Genomic DNA, 6,290 nt, shown 5'->3' on the forward strand with positions numbered 1-6,290 from the left:
ATTTTTTTTTTCATATAATTTCACGTAAACAAAAACGGAAATCTCGGTTGTAAGAAAAAAACAGAAAATTTGGATCTTTCTGATTTGGCGGGCGCCACTTGTTTTCTTAACGAAACACTTTCAAACTTAGGACACTGGTAGAATGTATCATATAAAACATCTTTTACTCTTAGTGTTATTGAGAAAATTTTATATTTTTAAAGTTATTTCGTGTTAAAATTGTCGTATTTCGGTAATTTCAACCAATCACTGACGTCTATTGAGGTGAAAACAATTACTGCTGTGGAATGTAAACAATACGTTCTAGCGGTGTAATGGGATCTTTTCCCTTGAATTAAATTAGTGCCGTTGTTTGTCAACAACAACTATCGGCGGTACTGTTATTTATGACATCGTTCGTGCGTTTGTACTGGTTTTAGCTTTGGGGTTTTAGGGTTAGGGTTCGGGTTTTAGAGTTAGGGTAAGAGTTTGGCAAAAATACTCATAACCCTAAACCTAACCCCAACTCTAAAACCCGAACCCTACCGCTTGACAACCGATGTTCGAGTGTTCACATCACAGTAACTTAGCTGTTCGGCAAGATAGACTGATAATAAAAAAATAAGCACTGGGGTCGATACATTCGACTAAAAAATCCCTCAAAGCATGACCACAGTCTAATGGGTGAAACAAGTAATAAGATAAATAAATAAATAAATATATATATATATATATATATATATATGACACTTAACAAATTCACTCTCAAGGCATTGGTCCCCCCGGGGTAATAGTAAAAAACGTCCAAAAGTGCCACACTGGAACTGAACTACAAACCACGTGGTTTCCAAGTGAACCTCTTAACCATACAGCCATGCTTAAACGATTTTGGGGTTCATCACCTCTGAACTTTTACGTTTAACCCTCCCCTCCATGCACACTGCTCTTGTCTATAATGTTCCACAGGGACGTTACACGGCCCACCCACCCCACACTTCTTTGAAAAATACTCATCTAAACGAATAGGAGTCTTAAATTTGGCGTAAACCGCATACATTGTCTAAAAATTATGGTTGACTAACATATACATACATGTACACATTAAAAGCAATACATGAATATAAAGACTAAAGTTTGCGCGCGCGACGCACACGCGCACACACAGAAGGCCAGATGCTGTGTGTTTTTCTGTATTGTAAATTATTACTACTCAGTTCATAAGGGGTGACTGGTTGAAGTACAGACATAGCGGGTAACCAGCTGATCCCACTTATGTATACAACTAAACTACTTTGCTGTGTCAGTCGATGAGACGTCTGGGATATTTTTTAAAACGGGGGCCACATTTTTCATTAATGTTTTACGTAGTGTTTTTGGTACCGAAAGACTTTCAAACTTCGTATACTTATCTATTTTGTGTTATAGAACAGAAAAATATTTTTGTATTCGAATTTATTTCATGTAAAAAAATTGTCTTATTTCGATAATTTCAACCAATCACTGACAAGTATTCAGTTGTTTACATTTACTCCTTTGGCTGATTAAGCCATAGCTTCGTTTTATTTGCTTTTTTCATTTTAAATTTGCATTTTTCATTTTGTTTTTTTTTTCTTCGTTTTATTTGCTTTTTTCTTTTTAAATTTGCTGTTTTATCCTAACCCTAACCCTATCACCGATAGAATTGTTTCAGAATCGTTTGTTTATGTAGTCGGCACTTAATGTATATCGGCTGAATGGACGTCAGTGATTGGTTGAAATTACAGAAATACGACAACTTTAACATGGAATAACTTAGGGATTTCTTTTTTTTTAAAGAAGACTAAGAGAAAAAGATGTTTTATATGACACATTCTACCAGTGTTCCAAGTTTCAAAGTGTCTCGTTAATGAAAAATGTGGCCCCCGTTTTAAAAAAAGATCCGACGTCTGACCTAGATATAATAACAGAGTGAGACCCTAATACAATTAGTTTCTAATATATAGCTACACTGTAGAGAAGTAGCAATGAACGGAATTCTACGGTTAAAAAGCTGCATGCAACTTTAAATATAAAAAGAAGAAAAAAATGTAAGGAAGTCTTTCCGTTTATTTCGCACTTTTGATCTTGACTCGAATGACTATTTTTTTTTTTTTAGAAATATGTTTATTGACTACTCAAGGAGGAATTACAACCACAGTAAATCTTCCAAGAAAATACTGAAATCTCAATTAACAATAATGAATACAAGTTGCCAAATCCGGTTCAGTGTTATACTAAGTTATGAGTACAACTTAATACAAACTGGCATCATTAATTAAGGAAACTAAGGTTGTGAGCTGGCAGAATCGTTAGCATACCAGGTAAAATGCTTAGTGGCATTTCGTCAATCTGCACGTTCTGAGTTCAAATTCCACCGAGGTCGACTTTACCTTTCATCCTTTCGGAGTCGATGAAATAGGTATCAGTTGAGCACTGCCAAAATTTGAAACCTTTAATTAAGGAAACTAAATAGTTTATTAGCGTGGAGAAGGGCAACTAACAAACGAATAAAAAAATTAATGCCCCATCCTACATTTAAAAAGACAAGCGAAAAACAATTGATTTTTAAAACCAACAGCATTGTCGGTGCTCTGATGAAGAACTTTTTGGATTATGTAGCTTTTAATAACTGAGGCTGGAATGTTAGAAAATTCAGCAGGACTGTGGTCACAGAAGTTATTAGTGAAAGGAAGTCTGCTACGAAAACGGATGTAAATTAACATTCCTGTTGTTGAAACAATATTTGAACCAACAGTGTTTGTTTCTGCAATTTTCAAGAGGTTTATGTTTAAACCATTACAACATTATTAATAACTCATGTGTCATTTTGCGACTCCACGTCCGTCTAATTCGTTATTATCAAACTTAACATTTCCTTTTATTTTAACCAGATATTAGGGTGCGCTCATAAAAAGCAAACTACTAGAGGCCTCACAGCAAACCGACGGTATTTTCTTCTTTACAAGTCGAGTAACTGACCACAGATTAGAGGAAGTTCAATCCCATTTCCGAGTTAATCAACTCTGATGACAAGTTGAATACTATAGAAATAGAGCTGAAACATTGCTAGCTACAAGGTTTCAGCTTAAACCTTAGAGTTACAAATTAGTTCTCACCACAGAGCATCTAAAATTTGATTACATTTAACATCCCTGTCTCCTTCTATGCCTTTTGTCAACATTGGAAGCGTATTAAGTAAAAAAAAAAAAAAAAAAGAGGCACATTGTCAAACGGTTCAGTTTTATAACTCCTACTAAGATACTTGAATCTGCAAGAACAATGAATACATAAATGTATGGAAAAATTAGCGTAAACACTTAAAATGTTGAAGTAGATCTTAATACATAAACAGGTCAAGTTCTGACAAAGCATACATAAAGCATGAATTCAATTATTGTTTTAAGTACACAATAAAAAAAAAATTGCAGCTATTTTCTCGAGTTATTACCGAAAACTGAATAGTAGATCTTCAAGTTCTTACTTTAGACCTAAGTAACTATAGAGCAGTCCCCAACCTTTTTACGGTCAAGGATATCATTCATTCTAAAGAATTTTCGAACCTTAGGCTTTTAAAAGTTCTACTCAATAAGACGATTTTATTAACTACAAACTCATTTTCCCAGCTTCATCTCTCAATTGTAAGATATATGTAACTGAATGTAATTATACGTTTTATACTGCAACTTTTAAAATTTTGAACACAGCTCAAGGGGTCCTTAGCATTACCTTTGTAGACTCCAGCAATTCGCCTTTCTTAAGTTCGGATCTGCTTTTATAATGTATTAGAGGATGAGCATCACTACGAAGAAAATCCAAGTGAAAGATTAGTAATGATTAACACCATGGCAGGTTCTCAATCCAAACTAAAAATAAAGACTGAACTTCATTATGTATTGGTATATATCAAATATAAGATGGCGAGTTATTAGTACATACACACAAACAAACAAAAAGAATGCAGCTCGGATAACGGACAGGAGTCAACGACTATTGAAAAGGTTGCAAGACGCAACGGAAATTTTAGGAAAAATAAATAAATTAGTAGAAATTTTACCGGTGAGTGTGTTAAATAAGGCACTAAAAGAGAATGACTCTCCCCAGACACAACAAAATATGCTTAAACCAAATCCCAAAACGAAATATCAATATTCAGTTTACGGCAATATTCCAATGGGGTTTCTTGCAGAACTGCCCAACTTTTCGCCAGCTTTTCAAAGCAGGAAGTGACCTCGTTGAAATGCCAGCACCCATCACTTTAATATACATCATCTTGCTTAGGAAATTTCTCCCCCCGTGTTTGCAATTTAAAGCATTTCAGAATCACTCCGTAAAGGTCAATTCTGGGGATAAAGGAAGGGATTTATTTTAAAACTTTTATTACTATTATTATTGTTTTTTTTTTTATATTTGCAAATTCAAACTGAGTATTATTACAATAGAACCTCACACTTAGCTGAAATAAACTTAAAGTTGGTTTCTTCATTAATGTTTTTTCAGTAATCAATTTAAATCAAGGAGATAGATAGAAAGATAGAGAGAGAGAAGCGGGGAGTAAAGATAGTCATTAAAACTACCCTTACTTAGTATATATATATTGGTGTTGGTTCAGAATGTATTGGTAGTCCAAGTACAGCACTGAAACAACAGTGTTAACGCACCAAGAGTTTACAACCGACTTACACACCCCGTTGAGATCATTCAGGCTTCTAAAGTCATTAGAAGTGTCATGCACATGACTAGCATTTCCTCAACCTGATAATTTGAGTCACTGTTGCCATTGCAATAATAATAAATCATTTATCTTAGAGAAGTGAGGACTGTCCAATGACAGAAAGACGCCAAAGAAAAAAAATGTGCAACATAAGTGTCTATGTAGAGGCCGAAACTAACTAACTGTATATAAGGAGGTCTGAGAAGTACAAAAATGCACGACATAAGAATAGGCTTGAGAAGGATAGATTTCACATGGTAAAAACATGGTCGCTACTGAAGTCAAATGGAGGGGATAACAAAATATACAATTTGGCCATTAACTTCCAGTGGTTTTTCTGCTAAGCTGACCCCACTCCTAAATCCCAAGTGGGTGATTAGGTATGGACACCATAAGGAGAACAGGCAAAACATGTCATTGTTCCTGCTGTAAGTGTATATGTGTGTGTGTGAGAGAGAGAGAGAGAGAGAGAGAGAGAGGAGGTGGGGTTCGTTCTGAGAATAGTGTGAAGTTGATAAGAGGACAGTCAGTCTGTTTAATGAACGAAAAGTATAGACAGTTATTAAAAAAAAAAAATCACAATCCAATCGACCAGTTAGCATCACCACCACCGTTCCCACTACGACCATACACCATCACCACCGCCGCTGGTCAAAGAGAAAGTCTTTATGCAATCGGTCGATTTGCTAGAAATAGCAGACACTTCTCTCAAGTCTTACCCTAGAGTTTTTAAAACAAGGAAGTACATATTAGATACTGTAGTGTTAGATACACTGTCTAGAGGGGAAAAACACAAAAAACAAAACAAAACACGAAATGGTCCCGGCTGCAATGTCGTTGACCATAGAGATCTACTTGAGCAGAGACGTTATGGGGCTAAACAGCAACAACGCCACTCCTATCGAAATCGGCGTTATTAGCATCTCTTCTATACCAATGAAGCCATCATCCACGTTGCCAACACTAAAGCCACTACCACCACCAACTGCTACTGTTACTGCAATAATCAAAGCAAGAACAGTTTTATTTCTAACTGGTTGAATGAAATAGAGCGGAATACTGGAGTGATTACAGATGGCCAAAGAAATAAACTTTCACAAACTCAGAGTCTCCTACAAATATTACTGAGTTTCAGAGGATTGCAAACTTCCAGCATACTCAAAGACTTACCTTGATGTTATAGACATACACTAAAAAATTTGCATAAATGGTAGTTTACTTTCATGAAGTAATTGTTGTTGTTGTTGTTGTTGTTGTTGGCACTCCGTCGCTTACGACGCCGAGGGTTCCAGTTGATCTGATCAACGGAACAGCTTGCTCGTAAAATTAACGTGCAAGTGGCTGAGCACTCCACAGACACGTGTGCCCTTAACGTAGTTTTCGGGGATATTCAGCGTGACACAGTGTGACAAGACTGACCCTTTGAATTACAGGCACAACAGAAACAGGAAGAAAGAGTGAGAGAAAGAGTACAGCAGGGTTCGCCACCATCCCCTGCCGGAGCCTCGTGGAGCTTTAGGTGTTTTCGCTCAATAAACACTCACAACGCCCGGTCTGGGACTCGAAACCGCGTCCTATGACC

General features: G+C 36.2%; 1 protein-coding gene across 6 annotated transcripts in view; it reads right to left on the reverse strand.

Annotated features, from left to right (window-relative positions):
• Positions 1-6,290, reverse strand: part of LOC106883652 (ras-related protein Rab-1D) — a 135,796-nt gene that overhangs the window by 32,547 nt on the left and 96,959 nt on the right. Inside the window, exon 1 of one of the 6 annotated variants that reach the window (XM_052966430.1) lies at positions 3,724-3,748. The exons of the other annotated variants lie outside the window; for them this stretch is intronic. The gene's annotated coding sequence lies outside the window, so the exon portion shown is untranslated. Of the gene's footprint in view, positions 1-3,723; positions 3,749-6,290 lie in introns of those variants that run through there. 6 annotated transcript variants of the gene reach the window in all.

The sequence above is a fragment of the Octopus bimaculoides genome, chromosome 3 (assembly GCF_001194135.2).
Source record: "Octopus bimaculoides isolate UCB-OBI-ISO-001 chromosome 3, ASM119413v2, whole genome shotgun sequence".
In the NCBI taxonomy this organism is placed as follows: domain Eukaryota; kingdom Metazoa; phylum Mollusca; class Cephalopoda; order Octopoda; family Octopodidae; genus Octopus; species Octopus bimaculoides.